The sequence below is a fragment of the Tachypleus tridentatus genome, chromosome 13, assembly GCF_004210375.1.
Source record: "Tachypleus tridentatus isolate NWPU-2018 chromosome 13, ASM421037v1, whole genome shotgun sequence".
Lineage (NCBI taxonomy): Eukaryota > Metazoa > Arthropoda > Merostomata > Xiphosura > Limulidae > Tachypleus > Tachypleus tridentatus.
Genome location: NC_134837.1, coordinates 171,000,799 through 171,023,090, shown reverse-complemented (window position 1 = coordinate 171,023,090; position 22,292 = coordinate 171,000,799). Strand labels below are relative to the sequence as shown.

Here is a 22,292-nt window from a genome sequence, read left to right as displayed (position 1 = left end):
TGTTGTAGATGCAGATGATTGGTTGTTTGCTTTTTATTGTTATGTACAAAGCTACCTAAAGGGCTATCTATGCTCAGCCCACTACGGGTATCGAAGTCCGGTTTTAGTAGTGTAAGTCCGGAAACATACCATTGTGCCTTTGGTAAATCGCGTGCCAAATCGTGGAGGAACTTAGACCCAGGTTTTCTGGGGAAGTTATTCAGTCACGAGAGGCCTTATGTACATGATACACTCACTATGGTATAAGTGATGTTGGATCAGGATTTCTTGAAGTAGGTTTATCATCATAGCCTGAATTCCAACTATTTAGTGTGAAAGGGAATAGCTCGAAATATTTGACCACGACATACTTATTATTGTGTTATTGCTCACACGATTGTTCGGATTGTAAGTTCTATTCAGTAGTGGAATGGTTTCTTTTCAAACGCTTACCTTTTATTACTTTACCTATTAATATTATGCAGTTTCTTCAACTCCTAGTTTTATCCTACATCACATCATGTACTTCGTTCACTGCTCCTCTGATATTGTATAAAGTAGAAAGTTTTTCAAGTTTACTGATTTGATTTGATTTTTCTAGCCTGTATATAAATTTTATCCTAAAATCTCAGATGTCTCTCATACTAATTTCGGCACATTTAGACGCGTACTTAACGCATCTATTTTGACCTCATAGATAGAGCTCATTATGCTCACGAATGAAAATGAAAGAGAGGACGTGTAATTAAACTTGCAATCTCAATATTTCCTTGTTTAGAATTGTCTTTTGTATAATACATGACAACATTGACACTACTAAACCTAAAGATTCATGTCATCCACGGCAATGATGACTACAAACAAAACTAACAGACAAAGTGAGATAAATCCACATAAGCGACAAAAAACGTATTCTATTAATTTAGTGTGGCTTCAACTTACTTTACAGATGTTGATATTTTTAATGGTTTGTTTGTTTGTTTTGAATTTTGCGCAAAGCCACACGAAAGCTACCTGTGGTAGCTGTCCATAATTTATCAGTGAAAGACTAGAGACAAGACAACTAGTCATCACCGCCCACCGCCAACTGGGGCTGCTCTTTATACCAACGAATAGTGGGATTGATCATTACATTATAATGCCCCCAAAGTTGAAAGGATGAATATATTTGGTGGAATGGAAATTCGATTTTTGAATGGAAAATGATTACGGACCGCCTATCATATGAGCTCGTAGCAGCTTGTTCGTCACGACCTGCCATTTCTTCGTAACTAGTAATGTTTCCATTATCTGTGTACGTTTCTTTTGTCAGAAACACGTGGAGAGGAAACCGGGAAGGAAAAATATTTCTTAACAAGAGAAAATCGTTATAGTACGTCATGTCAGGTTTATTCAGTATTCTGTTTGATACTTATATTGTGATGTTACTATTCAATGAAAAGATAACAGATTACGTTAACCAGACTGAGTGCTGTTTGTTGTTTTTTGTAACATTGATGTATCTCTTACATAACGGTATGTAAGTAGGCATGTGTTTAATGAAGGCTTGTTTGAAACAATATAAACTTATATAGGCAACCTGATGATTTCCTTATGAGACCATATATTATTATTATATTTACTGGTCATAGTATAACTAAGTTCAGATTTTTCGTGAATATATTTTGAATTTTATGAGCATATGCTGTATAACCCAAATCTAACTGTGTGTAAAACACATTTGTTTCACATGAATGCAGTCTCACGTAAGCTGGATATTTGTAAATTATTTACTTTTACAGTAAACTTTGCACTGTGTAATGAAGCACAACTGTACGCACACATACATTTTTGTTCAATATCTTATGTTGGTTACCAATGTTCCCTTGCACGTGCATATTTACTTCCAGCGTGATTTTTCATGCACATTCTCGTGGCTGTTTTCAGAGTTAACCGTATAATACTTCCCCAGTAAAGTTCGACACGTAGAAGAATATTTCAAAGTTAAATAGTGTAGGAACGTTATGATTTCAGTGATAGTTTCTTACTGACATAGCAATGAAAGAAATTACAAACTGGAAAAAAAAAGGGTTGTAATCAAGAATGCCTTACTGACGAATGTTAAGAAACAGCGTAACTGTACGGGTGGCTTTGATGAACTGAAATAGAAAATACAAGCGGTATTCGATCATTTTCTTCTCCCAGGATTAAACCAAGTTCTTGCATGACAAGTGAGTGTCTTATAAGCTGAACTAAATAGTGACCCTTCACCTCTAACAACTGTTATCAGAGCATGGGTCTGAACAATTGGAACTGCCATATATGGAATCGAAGGGAAACACTGCTGACGAAAGGGCGTAAAATATATACATATATATATTTGTTCAGAAAATATATAATAAAAAGAGGGCTTAAAATTTCGTCAATTCAAATGGCCATTTATTATCTAGAATTGTACTTTATTTCACAATATTTCAAATATATTATTTCAGTACTACTTTTTCTCGTATAGAGAACAAAAGTAATTCGTATGAATTACGAAGATCTGTGAGCTCCAGAAAGTTGTGTCTCTCCACATTTAAGGATAAGTTGTGTTCATCTTTATTAATGCCAACTTTATATTCTTTAATCGTATAATACTTCAAGTAAATACTAAATAAAATATGACATCTTGAAATACAGTGTAACAATGATCATAAGTATTTGATTTACAAATTAAACCATTTTGTTTGTTTCTTTAAGAGCCTAACCAAGTTGTGCTATTTGCCAGGTCACTTATGGGAAATGCAACTCCAAAAAATACCAGCATTATAAATCCGAAAATTTGCCATATTAAAGCTTGTTTCTAACCATTAAATATTATCTTTTTTATTGTCTATTTGCATATACATCTTCACTGAAAACGGTTTGAACAGATTACTGTTCAAGATATAAGAAAGGAGATTTGAAATATATATTGAATAAATAGAGCACTGGTTATTTGTCTGTTTGGTTGTTTGTTGTTGAGCGCATGGTTACATAATGAACCATGTGTGCTCTGTCCACCGCAGGTATTGAAACCGGATTTCTAGGGTTATAATCAATAAGATATACTGTTGAGACACCGGAGAGTCTATCACATATGAGCATAACATGGTGTCCGGAAAGATACAAAATGACACTGGGAAGAAATTACACAGTTTATTTTCACACACAAAAAAGAGCAGAAACGTTGTAAGCTTACGATTTTTACATTGAACTAATTGGAAAACGGAACATTGAACTTTTCAACAAACAGCTGTACATATCTTTATTATTTTTACTTTGAGATAAGTAGAGGATAGAACATCTGACATAAAGGAAATTGAATTTTTCAAGGAACTGCATGTTCTGTCTGACAGCTGTGTAACTCGTAGTGAACCACCGAGATGCTCCATTCATTCACTTCCAACTTCCACGAATAATTTCAAAACGTCTGGTTGGCAATATTATTTTGATTAATACGTTATCAGTAGCTACTTTTCCGAGTCATTTTCTGAAGCAAAACAGTTATAAAAGCATATCTGAGTTACCCAGTGAATCATGGGCAAATTATTTTTTATCATTAGAATATGATACTAGTTTTATTAAGGCATTCGTTTAAAAAAACTTTTCACCTGTTGTTAGATCAGTAGTTTTGGACGTTTTTGATCTGTAGCCTATTGGTATAATTACTTCTATAAAGCTTCTTTGCCACAGGAAAACTTATAACTTTTTTACGAAGGAAATTATTATAGCTATTTTGTAAAATCATCTAAAATAAATTGAAGTTTTTTTAACTTGCGTAAGATAAGAGCTAATACTTAACTCCCAAAGCGATCTCTCTGCTTACAAAAGCAATTTTTGTATGTATGGCTCTCAGAAATATGTAAAGTCTCAGAAATGGAATATTTTCAATATAGGGGAAAGAAATATAAACCTATACTTTGAAATGTGTTGCGATCTGTTATAAAAAGTTGTAATTCTGTAAAACTCACTTCTAATTATCTAAATTCATTTAAACCATGACATATTTCAACTAGCCATCTCAAAGCACTGTTTTATAAGAGACGTTTCTACTTGTTTTTAATTAAATCAGTTGTGACAGCTATTCATGTTACAAGACTAAATAATAGGCACAACACCATAGCAAACATTGTGGTCACGTGTGCTCTGATTTCTTTTTTAATTTTTTCCTTAGTAACTTTGTAAATGTAATGGATTAATTTTAAATTAAATTAAATGTACTACTGGTGATCTATTCTAACAGGCAAAGGATATGTATTTCCGAGCTTTACTTATATGTCCATTAAAGATTAAAATTTTGTTGTTGTTCCGCTTATCTCGTCTATACGTAAACTAGAATAAAAGAAAATCCATACTGAATAATGAAGATTGAAAACGTTTTACTGATAACACCTGATCATTCCTAAAATGAAACTCAGTTTACCACAAACAAATGAGAACGTTTAGAGTTGATCCATATGGAATCATTATAGATTATCGACTGTTCGTTTCAGAAATTCACGCAAAGCTAAATAATGATTGTTTGCCCCATCCATCTCTAATTTTTAATTAATAGATTAAAGGTAAGACAGCTAACCAACAACAGTCGCTGCTAATTCATAGACTGTTCTAATTGAACAGTGGGATATGTCTGTCTTTCTCATGAAAGACCAAAGACCAAAATTTGGAACACATTTTTATAGCTATAGGACACAAACCATGAATCCACAGATTTATAATCCGGAATATAATAATTATCGAAGCGAGTATTATTGTGTTACATTTGTTGTTTTTTAAAGCCGTGTAATGTAAAACAATGATGAGAAGTTTACTATTTTAATAATACATTGTTAAAAATATTTGAATATCAACGAACAGTTCAGTTAAATTAAACGTATTTACCTTTTAATTTTGAGATTACTTATGACGGGTATTTGTGTATATTTGTGAAAACTCCCAGACATTTTCAAAGTGAAAGTTGCAGATCCTGCAACATTTACATATTGTATAAAAGAACATACTTTGCAACGTTTCAAAATTCTTTGGAAATTGGCAGGAAATAAATTACAGGGATTTGATCAACTGTTCAATTACAAATTCGTGTTTTCTTTAATAACATTTATAGTATTCCCAAGTTTTTGTCGGTCAGTGCTTTCTAATATTATTCATGTTTTCATTTTTGTTTTGTTTTGTTTTTTGACAATCTTATTTCTGACTAATCCCGAGTTCGAATATCCATTCTTGTATTACTGATTTGTGGCGTAAAATACTAGAATGTAAACTTTATAATAATATTCTCTACAACCAATTCATAGTGTTCACATTTTCCCTATTAAATGCTAAAAAAGTTTTTTTTTTATTTTCCCTTTTCTTATTTTCATCTTTCGAAGCTCTACTCAAATAAGTGATTGAGTCTAACAACGTAAAATGCATATTTTGTCTTTATGTTTATTGGCCTTAAGATTTTGGCCAGCAGTGTATGTTCGATATCCTACGCAATTTAAATAAGATTTTTAATTCCCCGCTGGGATTTCGGTAAGTCTTTTGATTTACAATACTAAAATCAGAGTTTCGATTCCCCGTGGAGGACACAGCAGAGACTCTCGGATTACGCGTCAACGCCTTAACAGGCTTGGCCATGGCGGTCCCAGCATGAAATTAAGCGAAAGAGAAATTTCTTAAAGTGAGAATTCAACCAGTTTTTTAACAGCATTAAGCAACGCTCTAAATCCCAACTTGGTTGCTAATATACACACATATGAAAATTTTAAATCCTCGATCTGAACACATCCTTATAATCTGAGTGTATGAATATTTTGTGTGGAAAAGGGTTGTTATATTACCTTTATCAAAAGTGATCAATTTCTGATTATATCACACTATCCTTGAATTCTTGAAATGTAAATATGTAGTTCTGGTATATCCCGTTCCATTATGACTTTATGTCGACTGCGATTGTAAGTAACTTACTGATTTGTTCGTTCAAAATTGTTTGGCGCCTCGCTAGCACAGCGGTATGTTTGTTTTGGAATTTCGCACAAAGCTACTCGAGGGCTATCTGTGCTAGCCGTCCCTAAGTTAGCAGTGTAAGACTAGAGGGAAGACAGCTAGTCATCACCACCCACCGCCAACTCTTGGGCTACTCTTTTACCAACGAATAGTGGAATTGAACGTCACATTATAACGTCCTCACGGCTGAAAGGACGAACATGTTTGGCGCGACCGAGATGCGAATCCGCGACCCTCAGTTTACGAGTCGCACGCCTTAACACGCTTGACCATGCCGGGCCACAGCGGTATGCCTCCGGATTTATAACGCTAACATCAGCGGTTCGATTCTCCTCGGTGGGCTCAGTAGATAGTCCGATGTGGCTTTGTCATAAGAAAACACAAAATTGTTTTAATTTTAAAGTACTGAACCTCCCGTGTACAATCAAGTACTGTCTATTTTTCATTGATTTTCTTTGTAGTTTCTCTTATATGATTTTTCAAAACATAATAAATTTGCTATTAGATAGTATTCGAAAAAGAAGCAAATGTGTACAGTGTCAGTTAGACTCCAGAGCCATTGCAGCGTCTATTTACGGGCAAAATTAACTTGTTATTCTAATAAACTCGTCTGGAAGCAACAATAGTTAGTAGTTCTAATACATGAGGTAACAACAGCCCCTGATTTGAAAGAAGGAAGAAACTGGTTCCCAGGTCACTCAAGTAGAAACTGACCCATAGCCAGTATTGTGCCACTCCATGGGAGTTTAAAGTAGATGTACAGATACAAAACGCTAAAATCTGGAGTGCGATTCCCCACGTTGGACAGAGCGAAGATAGTCTATTGTACAGTTTTGTGGTATAACAAACAAATATCCAGCACAACTTTCACGAATACAGCCGAGTCGCATAACAAACTAGTATTTATTCTGTACAGTAATGATGAAACTTTGATAGCACATAAGGAAAGCATTTTCCATTTTAGCTGAAACAAACTGTTCATACAAAATGCTACTCTGGAACACGTATTTGGAGTCAAGTTTAACGTATGAAGTAGAAACTGTAGTTTTTTTAAAGCACATAGCTACAAAAAGGGCTATCTGCGTTCTGCCCACTACGGGATTGAAACCTGGTTTCTGGTGCTATAAGTCTACAAACTCACCGCTGCGCCACTGATGGAGGAGGGCAAACTATAGTAATATTTCACTCGTAAAGTTTTATTGAAATATAAAAGTAATTTCGTTGTGGTTATTATATCGTATTTTTGAGACAGATTATGCAACAAATTTTCTGTTTACACAAGTGTGTGTTTTTCTTATAGCAAAGCCACAAAGGGCTATCTGCTCAGCCCACCGAGGGGAATCGAACCCCTGATTTTAGCGTTGTAAATCCGGAGATATACCGCTGTACTAGCGGGGGGCCTGTTTACACAAGAAAATAATTTTTAATCACTCACATGTTTTTTAATAACAATAGAAAATTATGAAACGAATCGTTCTTAATTATGTAGAGATCATCATTGAAAAATAATTTTCAATCACTCACATGTTTTTTAATAACAATAGAAAATTATGAAACGAATCGTTCTTAATTATGTAGAGATCATCGTACTCGTTAATTATGTTTACAGGTTATTTTACTTAATGGCTCGATGGTTTTTGTTCAATTATAAACTAATTTGTATTTACCTGTTTCTGTTGGGGTAGGTTGATACAAGGAACAAATAATAACTACCTGGGTTATATCCTTTCGTTTTGGAAGTCGCTTGTTTTGAGTTCAGTTGAGCAGAGCAAGATATTCAAGTGACCTCTTCAGTGAAGTTGCATCAATTGTAAACTTATAACTACAAAAAGAAGTTTACAAATATTGATGGATATTTTATGAAAGTAACTTTCATTTTAAAATATTTCCTTAGGGGGGCGCGTGACTCGCAGTTTGCAGGCTACGGGTTCGAATCCCCGTTCCACCAAACATGATCGCTTTTTCAGCCGTGAAGGCGTTATAATATCACGATTAATACCACTATTCCTTAGTAAAAGAGTAGCCCAAGAGTTCGCGGTGGGTGGTGATGACTAGCTGCCTTCCCTCTATTCTTTCATTGCTACATTAAGGCGTTCGACTCGTAATCCGAGGGTCGCGGGTTCGAATCCTGGTCGCGTCAAACATGCTTGCCCTCCCAGTCCTGGGGGAGTATAATGTTACGGTCAATCCCACTATTCGTTGGTAAAAGAGTAGCCTAAAAGTTAGCGGTGAGTGGTGATGACTAGCTGCCTTCCCTCTAGCCTTACACTGCTAAATTAGGGACGGCTAGCTCAGTACGCCCTCGAGTAGCTTTGCGCGAAATTCAAAAACAAACAAACAAACATTGCTAAGTTAGGGTCGTCTAGCAAAGACAGCCCTCGTGTAGCTTTTATCAAATTGATACTAAGTCAACCAATCATTTTACAACTCATCCTTGCGCGTGTAGTTGTAAAATAACTTTAAGGAATTCTGAAGGCGTTTGAATGCTCCACTTAACTGAGCCTGATTACAACTATTCAAGAATACTTAACTTCAACACTTCAAAGCTACATCGTGCATGTGTAGTTATGTAAGGTTATTGTATTTGTATGATAATTACGTGTGGGCTTGGTTTTTATTCACAATCTGGATTTATTGTTTGCAGTTTATTAAAGGCCGGGCTTACTTTTGTTGAAACCAATAATGTTATATATAGTTCTTTTATATAATTAAAACATCGTAAAAACTTTATATAGCACGACATATAACACATTATTTACGTCTGTACAGTTTATAAATATACATACAATTTAGCTGGGGATGTTTTTTTATGAATGTGCTAACATTTGGCCGTACGGGACGGGTAGTCAATTTTAATTTATCAGGCTCAGATAAAAATTCTTACTGCAAAGAAAAGGATTTCTTTAATAATCATTTGTTTATTACACAAATGACATTAATACGTAAAATAGATTCTGTATTTTATTTAACGTTAATTTCTTTAACAATATTGGTTTAAAGAGTTAAAACATGTATGATATTAATTGCATTAATTTTAGTTATTTGTTAAATGGATTTTTAAAACGAGGATTAAATTGCAATGTTTAACTCGTTATATGGATTTAGGACTAACCTAAATCACTTAAGTTGGCCGAACCTCGTAAGTATTTGTGATTACAGTGGCAAATATCGATAAAAACGAGGATACCTAACTGATAAATCAACCTATTCTAATCATCTTACGACATTGCGTATTTATGGAAAGATTGCTATATTGAATTAGCTTTGTTAATTTCTGGTCCCCCACACTAACACAGTGGTATGTTTGCGGACTTCCAACGTCAGTAACCGAATTTATATACCCATGGTGGTTACAGTATAGATTGCTCATTTTGTAGCTTTGTGTAAACTTATAACGAGAAAAAAAAGAGATTACAATTACTGATAGAATTTTTATGAAAATAACTTTTATATTACAATATTGTCAGGTAATTGGGGCGCTCGACTCACAATATTCGGGCCGCGAGTTCGAATCCCCATTCCACCACATTTGATCACTTTCTCAGTCGTGGAGGCACTATAATGTTTCTATCAATCACACTATTAGTTGGTAAAAGAGTAGCCCAAGAATTGGTGGTGATGACTAGCTGCCTTCCCTCTAGTTTTACACTGCTAAATTTGGGACGGTTAGCGCAGATAGCCCTTGTATAGCTTGGCACGAAATTCAGATCAAACCGAACTTCAGTTTAACGATGGATGTTTATGGAAGGATGCAATTTATCACAATCGTGAATTTAGTGATGGAACCATAAACAAAAAAGGTTGGTTACTTCCGAATGTTTCAGGGCTCCATCTCACTGTCTTCTGAATACCACACGTGAAGCCTAACCCTAGCGTTTTGAAAATATAATGTTTGTTTAGAATTAAGCACAAAGCTACCCGGAGAGCTATCTGTGTTCTGCCCATCACGGGTATCGAAACCCGGTTTTAGTGGTGTTAGTCCCGCAGACATAGCACTGTGCCATTGGTGGTGGTTGGGGTTTATAAACGTGTTTCATTACTGGCTGATCCAAAAATAAGTTTGTTTGTTATTTCACAATTTTGTGCAAAACCATTTGTGCATACTCTCTCTGATTTGGAACTGATAGGCAAGAGTGAAAGTTTACGTAGCTCTTATATACCCTTCCTCTCCACAGGACCCGAATTGCGGAGTTGGTTCTAATGACAGCAACCACGAATCATGAACCTTCGTACGCTATCAGGCTCCACACAAGCAATGAAACGTGTACATGTATGTGAACAAAGCTTTTAAACACTTTTTTCAGTACTAGAAACATCTTTAATCTTTCCCTGCTAAAGATTCCATTCGTCATAATATTTGTGAAAAATTACTTAAATGTATGCAATCACTCTCTATTGCCTTTAATGTGACGCGATTAGAAATACAAGAACAACTAAATCTCCAGATTTGTGACACAATTAATTAGCAAAGTATTATATAAACCTCTATAAAAGTTCCTCAGAATCTATCGTTGGAAGACGAACAATGATTGCATACATAAAACGTCCGTTCTTAAGTTTCCTTTTTTGCATCATCAACATTTTTTATAACTAAATACCTTTGTCTTACCAGTGATGTTGCTGTATTAGTGCAACAATAATGTCTTATTTCATTATTCACCTTTTTTTATACTTAATGTTGTAAGGAACAATTTACGAATTTTTCTGGTAAGTTAAATTTGTGCAGGATGAGAACATTGATTCTTCTTTTCATATTGACGTAGTTGCTAGTTGCGTTATCTATCTGTAATTTGAGTAAAAAAATGCGTTAGTCATCCATATTATATACGAAGTTAACATAATGGAACTATGGATATGTTTAAATTGCAGTTTCCGAATTACTTGGACGTTTCATGTGAGTCATCCATTCAAGACTTTGTCTTCGGTTGGAACACACATCAAAAATATTAATTTTGCTGTAAGTAAGGTAAGTTTTTTGTTTTTGTTTTTCTATATCATTTGTATAGTTTTATATGGCCTTCATTGTGTGCCCTAAACTAGTTTACCTGCAACAGCGGCATGTTTGATCTCTTTCACTCCTGTCACTTTCAATGGCGAGTCATGGCAAAATATGACTGCCTGGCGCGTGATCGTACAGGTGTGAGAATGAATGCAAGTGCACTGTTTATTAAAGTAGACGTTAACAGGTAGGTAAGGCAAAATTATTTTGTTTTCGTCTTACGTAATAACAGCCTCTACATTTCTGAAATCTGTAGCAAAATCTACCCTGGAACATTCATTTTATTCTGTCATTAATATATGCATGAGTTATTGTTCAACTTGTATGTTTTTATTCAAATATCTTGTGTACATGACTAAAAATAGTACGACCTTGAAACTTACCTCAAGATCATAAAATGTGGATTCCTTCATCCAAGGTGCTGTTAAAACTACAGGACTTTCGTTACCCTTGGATGTAAATAGCCCAAGCCTGCGAAGTTTTTACTGCCTTGAATTTTATACATGTTCTAAATTTCTAATTCCTAAACACCGAATCCGATAATGATATCCATTTTTCTCCATATTATACAGATTTTTCACAATACATCATCACGCATTACATTAAAAAACATAACATAACGTGGTTTTGAGACTAAAAGACGTAGATTTCATCAAAAAGTCGGGACGAATGAGGCCACATATTTGTTTGACATCAATGTTCTTCCCTTTTCTTCATTTTGTTTGTATTCTTTGTTAACAAAATAAAAAAAAAAATGTTTATAGTGGTAATAAAATAATAATTTGATCTAAGTAAGGGCTTTTTTCCTATCCCCAATTTGTATAAAAATCCTTACACGGTAAAAAGTGAATATTATTTTCGAAATCTTCGAAGCTGAATTGTGAAAATCTATTATTAAAACCAAAACAACTTTTATGTTTAGATTCGCAGGCCTGTATTATCACTAATATTTAATCGAAAAATATTCTTACTTTAAAATTAACCGATCATTTAATAAATTTAATTTCATAACCAGTCTAACAAAAAGTGTCCAATATAATGAAACAAAAACTTATAATGAAATAAAAATCTCGTTAGCAGCACATGCATTTTCCACCACATTTCATTTAATTTTTACGTTATATATTCAAAACCAGAGGCTTTTAAAAAGTATTATTTTAGATCTATCTTTTCTCTTTCATATGTCACTGCCAAAGTTTCTATTTGCTCAATACCAGGATTCTTGTAACCTTGAATCTAAGTTGGATAAATTTAGAGGAATGTATGAATGTGAAGGGAGTGGGGAACTGCATTACTGTAATTTTTATGATAAATGTTAGGCTTATTAGTTACTAAATCTTTGATAAGTTTTAACGTTTAAACCGCAGCTTTTCAGATTTTAAAATGACATTTCTTATTACTAGCGACATTTTCGACTGTAATCCCAATAGCGTTACATGAAGCTCAGTTAGAGTAAAATATTTAAGTTTACCATAAATCCATATGCTAGGTCAGTAATGCAATGTAATCTTCATTATAAGTAAATAAATTTATGCTAAACATTTTAACCAAAATTGTTAAAAAATACACATACAAATATATCCGAAACATTGAGGAAACACATACAACTGACTCCTTTTTTGTCTTCTTCCATACAAACCTTTATAACAGAAATAATACTTGCTTGGTATTTCTTAGGACCATGCATCAAACAGTTCTGGATCCATACATATATTTTAAGAAAACCAGTATCCTTAGATTTTTTTTTTCTATCTAGAATATTCTCTGCTGAAGAAAAATATATGTATCATACACTCCTAAACAAGAATCCTAATGGATAACAAATGCGTAGGATGTCTTTAATAAGAGTTATAGTGGCATGGTTAACTAATAATTTTTGTTTTGTAAGCCTATAGAACATAGTATTTTGCATAAAAGTATGTACAGAGTAACTTGGTAAGATACTGTAGGTGATTCCTTGTGCATTTCGAGTAATAAAAAAACGGTGATTTACTTTTTAATAAGGAAACAAATATGTAAAAAAATTTGCAGGGGTTTCGATATAGATTTGTCATCACAGGATATTTTCCAAAGGCTGAAGTAAGTCGTGCTACAACGGATAATTGTACTGGGTTGAGCCATTGTTACAAAGGATTTTACATCAGAGGCTCTCGTAGTGTTAACAATTATTCTTTATCAGAGACCATCAAAAATGTGTAAAAAAATAGAATCTCATTTAACACTTTGTTTACAGCAAGATCTCCACTGGTAACGAAACCTAACTGCTATTCAAATTGTAAAAGTTATACATCGCCTTATACTTTGATTTATATTGTAGAAATTGAGTCGATTGGAGAGTTCTCCTTTTTTAATATCCTTATAGATTAGCTGAAGATGGAATATATATAATAATCAGACGATGGGCGACTTATAATTCCGAAAAGTTCAACTTTTTAGTTTATTTTGAGAACTTCGGTAACATCAGATCATGTTTCCTGTTTATACATTTAAAATGATTCTGGAAAGAAGCTTTTGATATAACATTTACTTTTTTTACTAATACTTAGTTGTACAAATAACCTGTAGTTACCCCTAGAAATATAATTACTGCTGTATATTGCTCATACGATATTCTGCGGAGATGTTTATTAAAACCAACTATGTAGATGAATATTCGACATTTCATGTGAAGTTGACATATGTTTTTACTCTTTCTGTTCCGTCCGATCTCTACTTATCACAACATAAATAGTACTACTAATGGAACGTGAAAAATAAACCTTTTCTTAAAAATATACGTTAGTTATTATATTCACTTTAAATTAACGCACTCCTTCCGTTGGGTTAGTCGCAACCAAGATGCTGCAATTGGGTTGAAACATGTCAACCAGCCTTTTCTTATGAGAATCATTCAGAATTAATTAAAATTCATTTGGGGGCCAGTCTTTCGAGAGAATATAAAAAAAACCAAAACATATGTTGAAAAATCGACGGAAGCTTCTGATGTTGACATCTTTATGCATACTGTTTAGTTGTCTGTCACATAGCCAGAGTCTGTCTGGAACCTAAGTGCTGACATTACTGTAGCGTCCTAAATTATTCTGTTCATATATATTTTATTCTGTTTTGCTTTTGCTTTTTCCAGGCAAGTTTTTTTTAATTTTTTGCGTTGTAGGTTTGTTTTTGTTTTTTTTTTATTTAGCGCATAGTTACGCGAGGGCTATCTGCGCTAGCCGTCCCTAATTTAACAGTGTAAGACTAGAGGGAAGGCAGCTAGTCATTACCACCCATCATGATCTCTTGAGCTACTATTTTACCAACGAATAGTGGGATGTTTGATCGTCACATTATAACGTCCCCACGGCTGAAGTGGCCAGCATGTTTGATGTGACGGGGATTCGAACCCGCGACCCTCGGATTACGAGTCCAGTGCTTTAGCCACCTGGCCATGCCAGACCATGTTGTAAGAAATACATTTAACATGTTCCATTAATATCCACCATAAGATGAAAAAAGTTAAAGACTGAGAAATGTCCCACTTTTAAAATGAAAGATATATGTTTTGATGTTTCCTGTGCACTTAGAATAGCATTGCCACTGTTAAACATTGATGTTGAAATGTACTGCATGCTTAGTAAGCTGGTTTTTATGTAGCATCATTTCGTGATTATAAATTGTTCTGGTTTTCCTGTAAACAGTAATAACTTATCAGCATAGTAATTAATGCACACATGATTAAAGATTAACGAAACATAAAAATCAAGCTAAAAGTGCTCCAGAAGGGTCAACTTTCATTAACGATAGTGGAGAGTATAAACTTATTGTAAAAAAATAAACATTCAAATAGGTTTGAATTCGAGACCCATTTCCATATTAAGCACGCTTTCTCTATTCCTAAACATTTACATCGTATCTCTTGTGATCCACTGATAAAAAAGTTTTGATCTAGCAATGATCTTTAATTGATCGAAATTAATTTTTGTGGTGTGTTGCGTGTGTAACACTAAAACCGACCTGTCCTATTTTTTTTTCTGATGACAGTAGTATTTACGTTCCTTTGTCTTGTTTGACGAATATCAACGCTATTTCAAAGACAAGGAAGAGAATATACCCAATTTGTTAACTTTTTGTTGTTGTTGTTCACTGGCTTATAAGCCACATTTGATTCCGTTTTAAAACAGCACCATTTTTGTTTGTTCGGTATTAAGGGATTGTGGATTACCAGTAGATAAGGGCCATCTTTTAATCATCATGCAGGTATCTATTTCAATTTTATGTTACGATTTTTAATTTTTTCGTGAACAAATTGGTTATTAAGTTCCGTTTAAAGCCAGGGGAAATAGCAACAGTTTTGAGTTTTATCAATCCGTCACGAATACCCTTTTCGTCAGTTCAATACACACCAAATAAATTGTTTTTCTTTTTTCAGATTATTTTTTGCACCGTTAATGAGTGCCGAACATTATTGACTGTTTCAAGCCTAAACCTCCGAAACGCTAAAAAACACTTTTACTCTATCGCCTGAGAAAGAGTGTCTTAGCCTGTTGGTTCTAGTCGCGATCTTGTGTGTGTGTGTGTTTTCTTATAGCAAAGCCACATCGAGCTCTTTGCTGTGTCCACCGAGGGGAATCAGACTACTGATTTTAGCGTTGTAAATCTGAAGACTTACCGCTATTCCACGGGGTAACCGGAATCTAATGTTTTTTTAAATTCTTTTCTTGCGCAAATTACCTCTTCGTGAAAACGTTGTCCTGTAATTTATGGTTGTTAGTACTTTATAAGCTAAACTCGAATATCTACATTTCTCAAACAAAATGGAAAAATGATATTTTATAACAAATTAATTTTACGTTATTTAATTAAGTATTTAATATTATAATATCAAAGCTGGAGAATATTAATAAATCCGAGCTTCAACATAAAATTTATAAAAAGTAAAAGTCCCATTGATTCATCCACAAATCTGAAGGCTTAAGTCGCTAAAAGTTGGATTTCGATACACATAGTGGGCATAAAACAGATACCCCATTTCGTAATTTTATGCTCAACCATGAAAAACTATTAAAAATCCACTATTGGCTTTTAGAATAACTGTTTTTTTATGATTAATAATATATAGCTCCCAATGACTCAGCTATATTTCTGAGGATTTACAACGCTAGAAACCGGGTTTCGTTACCCGTGGTTGGAAGAGTACAGCTTTAGTATAAACATACAATAATGGATGAATTACACAGTATTTATATGAAGTTTGAAATTAAAATTTGCAATATATTTTTGCCACAGATAGTTTCAGTGCCTGACTCACAATCAGAGGGTCGCGTGATCGAGTCCCCGTTACACCATACATGTTTGCTGTTTAACTGTGGGTGCGTTATAAACTTACAGTCGATCCCACTATTCGTTGGTAAAAGGATAGCATAAGGTAGTGATGACTAGCTTCCTCCCTTCTACTTTTATACTGCTAATCTAGGGATGGCTAGTGTAGATAACCTTCATTTGACTCTGCGCGAAATTCAAGGCAAATTGCCACAGGTTTTGGAATCATCAGTCATGCCTCAGATGCTACTCAAATTCGAACACTATCATACTTTCTTCATTGAATTAGATTTCAGTTCTTATTACACTTGGTACATCTGTGTGATTCTGAAAATATCTAAAAAAATCATCGTTTCACAGATGAGATTTGAACTGTCTCGTCTAATAAAATGTATGTTAAAGTCTTAGACTGCAGTAAGTAACTGTAATTTCATGGTTGTTATCTCCACTTAGGAAAACAAAATCCTCTTCAACAATGGATTATCTGCATTGTGTTTACAGAATTCTAACTTTATATATCTCGGTTGTTTCTAAGCGCAAAGCTACACGATGAGCTTTCCATGCTGTGCCCACGAGAGATATGGAAAACAGATTTTTAGTGTGTAAGCCTGCAGACTTTCCGTCGAACCACTGCGGACAACCTTATAAATATCCAAAGCTTACTTCTAGCGGTTAAGAACATAACATTTTATACAAACAGATATTAATACACTTATCCATGACCTGATTTTCAAAAACATTTTCTTTACTATGGTCATGTTGTAGTTGTAGTACATTTTGTGTAGTGGGACGAAAGCAATTGCTTCTTTGCTGATTTTATTATTTGATGAATGTCGTTAAGAGTCCACAGTAAGAATATTTTAAAGTAGTCTTTATTTCAGTCAACCAGTGGCTCAGTAGTACGTCTACTATGTGCTAGAAACCGGGTTTGATACTCCTTTCTGTAGTTTTGTGCATAATAAATAAACAAAACTTTCAGTCATTTGATTGCATTTTTTCCATTCAGTAAAGTTAAATTGTGTTTTTTTTAACTTTTTTTTTCTCAAAGTGCTAGTTTTGAGTCACTTTTGGAATCCTTGCCATCTGAATTAATGATTGTCCCATATTATTACAAAGTTCCTCGTTATGTAGCGAGGGAGAGATCGGGACTTCAGTTGCACGATCAACTAAAAAACTCGTGTATTAAGGTATTTATGTTTCTGAAATACTGTCTCGTGGGTTACGTATAGATTACTGCAGGGTTGTTATTTGAAGTATTCAATGATGCGGCTCTGTGTGTAGCAACGATGATCTGAGCGCACAGTTATTAGAAAACAGAACGTGTTTCAGATTGGATTTACAGCCTAGTGGAAAGCTCTCGGTCGTGTAATAAATCACGCTTTCATTGGGGAAATTTTGTGTTCTTTAAGCAGATGCTCGAGCTATCAAGTTCCATTACGCAATAGACTCAACTAAGAATCAACGTTTGACTGTTACTGTAGCGTTTGGCTTAAAAAGCAAATTGATACGGCTTTGCACACTTCTCAATATGATATAGCAAGTTGTTGTGTTCTCTACGTAAAACTTTACAACAATGTGCTGACTTGCCCGAACGTAAAGAATTTCGATGTGTTTCTGTCAATAATAAATAAGTACTGGCGCTTTATTTTCAATGTTGTTAAGGGAACGTCTTTCTTGAAAGACGTAACCTAAAAAAAAATTATGTCAATTACGCATATTTGTTTAGCAAGTCGAATCAAATGTCTGTTTGGGATAACGGAAATGACCGAGCCGATGGAAGTGTAATGCATTATTAAACACTGCCGCAGCAGCATCGACCACCCTAACTGCCATGCGTGTTTAATAAGATGTGCCTCTATTTCGTATGTGGCATTGACAGCAGCACCGCATATGAGTGCTGGATCTAAATTTTATTTCAAATGCTTGTTACAAAAACTAGTTCTTTGAAAATGCACGATATGTGACCTAATGAGCTGTACTTTCAAAGGAATCATATCAGTGTACATACTGATAAGGCTTAGCATGGCCTGGTTGTAACGGCACTTCAGTCACAATCTGCGAGCAGTGGGATCGAAACCAGTAACCAAGCGTTCTTGCTCTTTCAGTCGTGGAGACGTTGTAAAGTGACGACCAACCACACTTTTCTTTGATAAGGTGTAGCCCAAGAGTTGGCGGAGGGACGTATTCACTAGATGTCTATCACTTGAAAAATTAGGGGCGGCTAACAAGGATTGCAACAATTAGGTTGTGCGAAATTCGACAAACAAATATTACTAAGAGTGTACTAAAGTTTCTCATTGTATGAAACTATCATGGCTGAATAAACCCCTATGTTATATGAAACGAGTATGGTTGAATAAACCCCTATGTTGTATGAAGTTACTGTGGCTGGATAAATTCCTGTGTGGAAAAACTGCTCTCTGATAACTGCCTAGATAAGTTCAAACCACGTGTCTCATATTCAGTTATAGGTACATAGTCAGATGGTATAACAAATATTACGGACAAATATTTCATCATCCGTTAATAGGTGTTACTGTGTTCAACTCCATTGAAACTTTTGCGAACGTAAAGAAAGACCTGTTTTTCTTTTATTTTTAATTAAACATAAGTATAGCTTTATGTTGATGGTGGTAATGTTTAAGACACAATAAACATTAAAAAAACGATATTAGTACGATTATTTAGGGATATCGTTTTCGTTCAAAATCTGTACCGTATTATATGAATACGAATTTGTAATATGCACGGATAGATGCTATGACACTGTTTGAAAATGGTAATCTTTCTTTTAGTTATTAAAATAAAAATGTGTATGCTTGGGTCGCCAGATCTACAGGATGGATATCACAATGTTTGATACATAGGACGATATGGTTGTTATATATGTGTGTTACAAACAAAACAGTTACTGGGACAAACAGTTTGAGCGGAAGTACGGACTATCAGAGCTTTTACACTAATGAAAGACACACAAACACAGAGACAAGCTGAATATTAATGTATCTGGAGCCTTAGTGAGAGAGCTCTGTGCATGTTATTAGATAGCCAACTTGTACTTTAGATGACCTGAATAACTTCACCTTTACAGACGACCAACAACTCATGCAATGACTGTTATCTTTACAACAAGGCCGTGAGGAACCGCTCGTACATTGTTCATATGCCGAATATACCTTTCGGGTAAGCAAAGAAGTAGTTATTAGTGGCCATATAGTCAGAAAGAAAGGTCATGATTCTTCAGCCCCGCAGTTTGGAATTTTGATAAAATCACCAAAACTTGCAGCTATGCAATAAGACAGCTTTATTTATCCAAACAAGTTGAGGTTTCACTAATCGACAATTTCGTGTCTGAAGAGACAGGAAATAAATTACGTGCTCAGTGCAACATCAGCGGACATGACTGTTTCGACATCTGATCAGTAATGACGTGATAAGACATCTGTATGATTAGACTTGCACGTTTGACTGTACTCCTTAGAAAATATTTATTGGTTGATGAGATATTGAATCCACTTCTATTACCTTTTGGGATATAATCGAAACAAATTTTTTTTGAGGCAGGACGGTATCTAATTTTATACTGCCAAAGTTATGATGCATTAACTTAATAAAAAATGCTGAAGTCATGGAATCGCCAATGAAAAAAACATGATAAAAATCCCAATAAATACCTTAAGGACTCCATTTTAAAAAAATAAGATGTTGGAAAGCTAAATTTTTATAATATTTTGGATTTTTTTAATGTTATTTGGTTTTATTATTTTCATCTTTAGAAATTAGAATTGAAGAACCAAAAAATAACTATATTTAGCAAATTGGAGACCAAAATAGTAGGTATATACTTTTAATTTAGAATTTAATAGTGTAGTATAACGTTACATTAGGCTTAGTACAAGTAACGGTTACAGTTATAGGTAATTCCTTGACATGGTATGTTGGTAAAATATCCTGTGGATGAAATAGGGAGAAAGTAGTCAGATTATATCATCCTGAGGCACAGGTGGAAGACATAAATGACATAGCAATAGATATAATCAAGAGGACTGGCAACGATGTACTTTTTGTCGTGCACGTAGGGGCTAACAATAGAGGGAAGAGGAAGTCAGAAGGCCCAGCATAGCCAAGCGTGTTAAGGCGTAATCCGAGGGTCGCGGGTTCGAATCCCGGTCACACCAAACATGCTCGCCCTCCCAGCCGTGGGGGCGTTATAATGTGACGGTCAATCCCACTATTCGTTGGTAAAATAGTAGCCCAAGAGTTGGCAGTTGGTGGGACAGCTAACGCAGATAGCCCTCCAGTAGCTTTGCGCGAAATTAAAAAAAACAAACAAAAACAAACAAGCAAGTCAGATGAGTTAATCAATAATTACAAGCGATTGACAAAATCATTTAAAAATAAAGGCTATAAATTAATAGTATCGGGGATACTGCCAAGAATTAATTGTGGAGATTAAATTTTGAGTACGTCACTAGAGCTGAAGTTAATATGTAAGGATGAGCAGATTAGCTGTTTGGACTTTGGGATCAGTTTAGTGGGAGAAAGCAACTTTCCGGAATGGATGGTTTACACTTAAGTTGGAAAGGGTGTGATATGCTATTATGCAAGGGGTATTTACCCAGTTGTGAAGGATGTTTTAAACTAGAACTAGGTAATGGTAAGGGAAAAGATAAACTAATTGAAACAGAATTGAGATGTACAGGAAAGTTTAGCATGGGAAATCAGTATAAAAGTTGTAATAAGAACAGGCTTAATTATCATTATTTTACTGCCAGAAATAGGAGAAATAAAATAGATGGCTTTAGGACACTGGTACGAATAGACTATTTTGATATAATGAGAATACCTGAAATACTGTTAAATATAAATTATTTTGATGACAGAAATTCTTTGAAATATGTGGTTATGTGTTATTTTACAGAGACAGAGTTGTACAGAGAGGGGGAAGCGGCTCTATATGTAAAATATGAGTTACATCCTGATAAGGTTGAGAACTTTAAGGATAATAGCAAAGAGACTGAATCCATTTGTATTTCTGTTAGTGGATATCAAGATAAAACGTTCTTAGTGGGAAATTGTTGCAGACCACCAGATGAAACGGGTAAAATTAGTTAGAAACTTCACACAGAGATTAAGGTTTCAGCTATTAATGAAGTCATAATTATGAGTTGTTTTTAATTTCAGACATACTGATTGAGAAATGCTAGAGTCAAACTATGAGGTACAAAAGTTTCTGGAAATCGTTCAAGATGGATTTCTTCATCAACTTGTCAAGAAACCTACCAGAAATAATGATATTTTAGATTTATTGTAAACTTCTAATAAAGAAATGGTTGAGAGGATGAAGATTGAGAAATACTTAGATATAAATGATTATTGCTGTAGTAAGTTTGATACTTTGCTGCATATGGAATTCAAAAATATTTTCACTCCAAATTTTGGCCCAGCATGGCCAGGTGGGTTAAGGCGTTCGACTCGTAATCCGATGGTCGCGGGTTCGAATGCCCGTCGCACCAAACATGCTCGCTCTTTCAGCCGTGGGGAAGTTATAATGTTACGGACAATCCCACTATTCCTTGGTAAAAAAGTAGCCCAATAGTTGGTGGTGGGTGGTGATGACTAGCTGCCTTCCCTCTAGTCTTACACTGCTAAATTAGGGACGGTAAGCGCAGATAATCCTCGTGTAGCTTTGCGCGAAATTAAAAAAAACAACAACAAATAAACACTCCAATTTTTAAAAAAAAATCAAATTTTGAAGAGAGACAACAAAAATTATCTTTTGTAAATTGGACAGCTGAGTTGTTTGGAGATACTAAATAAATGTGGAAAATTTGTAAAGAAAAATTAAATATTAATATATATATGTATATCTTACAGAAAGAAAAGGGTAACTGCAAGCAAAAAACCAGATTGGCTCATAAAGTGTATAACACATAAAATTAAAGAATAGCATAAAGAATTTCATAAATTTAAATTTACGGGTATTATAGAAGATTATAGAAGGTAAAAAATGTTGGCCAAACAG

At 34.4% G+C, this 22,292-nt stretch overlaps 1 protein-coding gene across 4 annotated transcripts in view; it reads left to right on the top strand.

Annotated features, from left to right (window-relative positions):
- Positions 1–22,292, top strand: part of LOC143236810 (homeobox protein cut-like) — a 159,964-nt gene that overhangs the window by 45,897 nt on the left and 91,775 nt on the right. For 2 of the 4 annotated variants that reach the window (XM_076475393.1, XM_076475388.1), the window contains exons 2-3: positions 10,146–10,240; positions 10,840–10,936. The gene's annotated coding sequence lies outside the window, so the exon portion shown is untranslated. The remainder of the gene's footprint in view (positions 1–10,145; positions 10,241–10,839; positions 10,937–22,292) is intronic. The other 2 variants (XM_076475395.1, XM_076475389.1) reach the window with 1 other exon arrangement.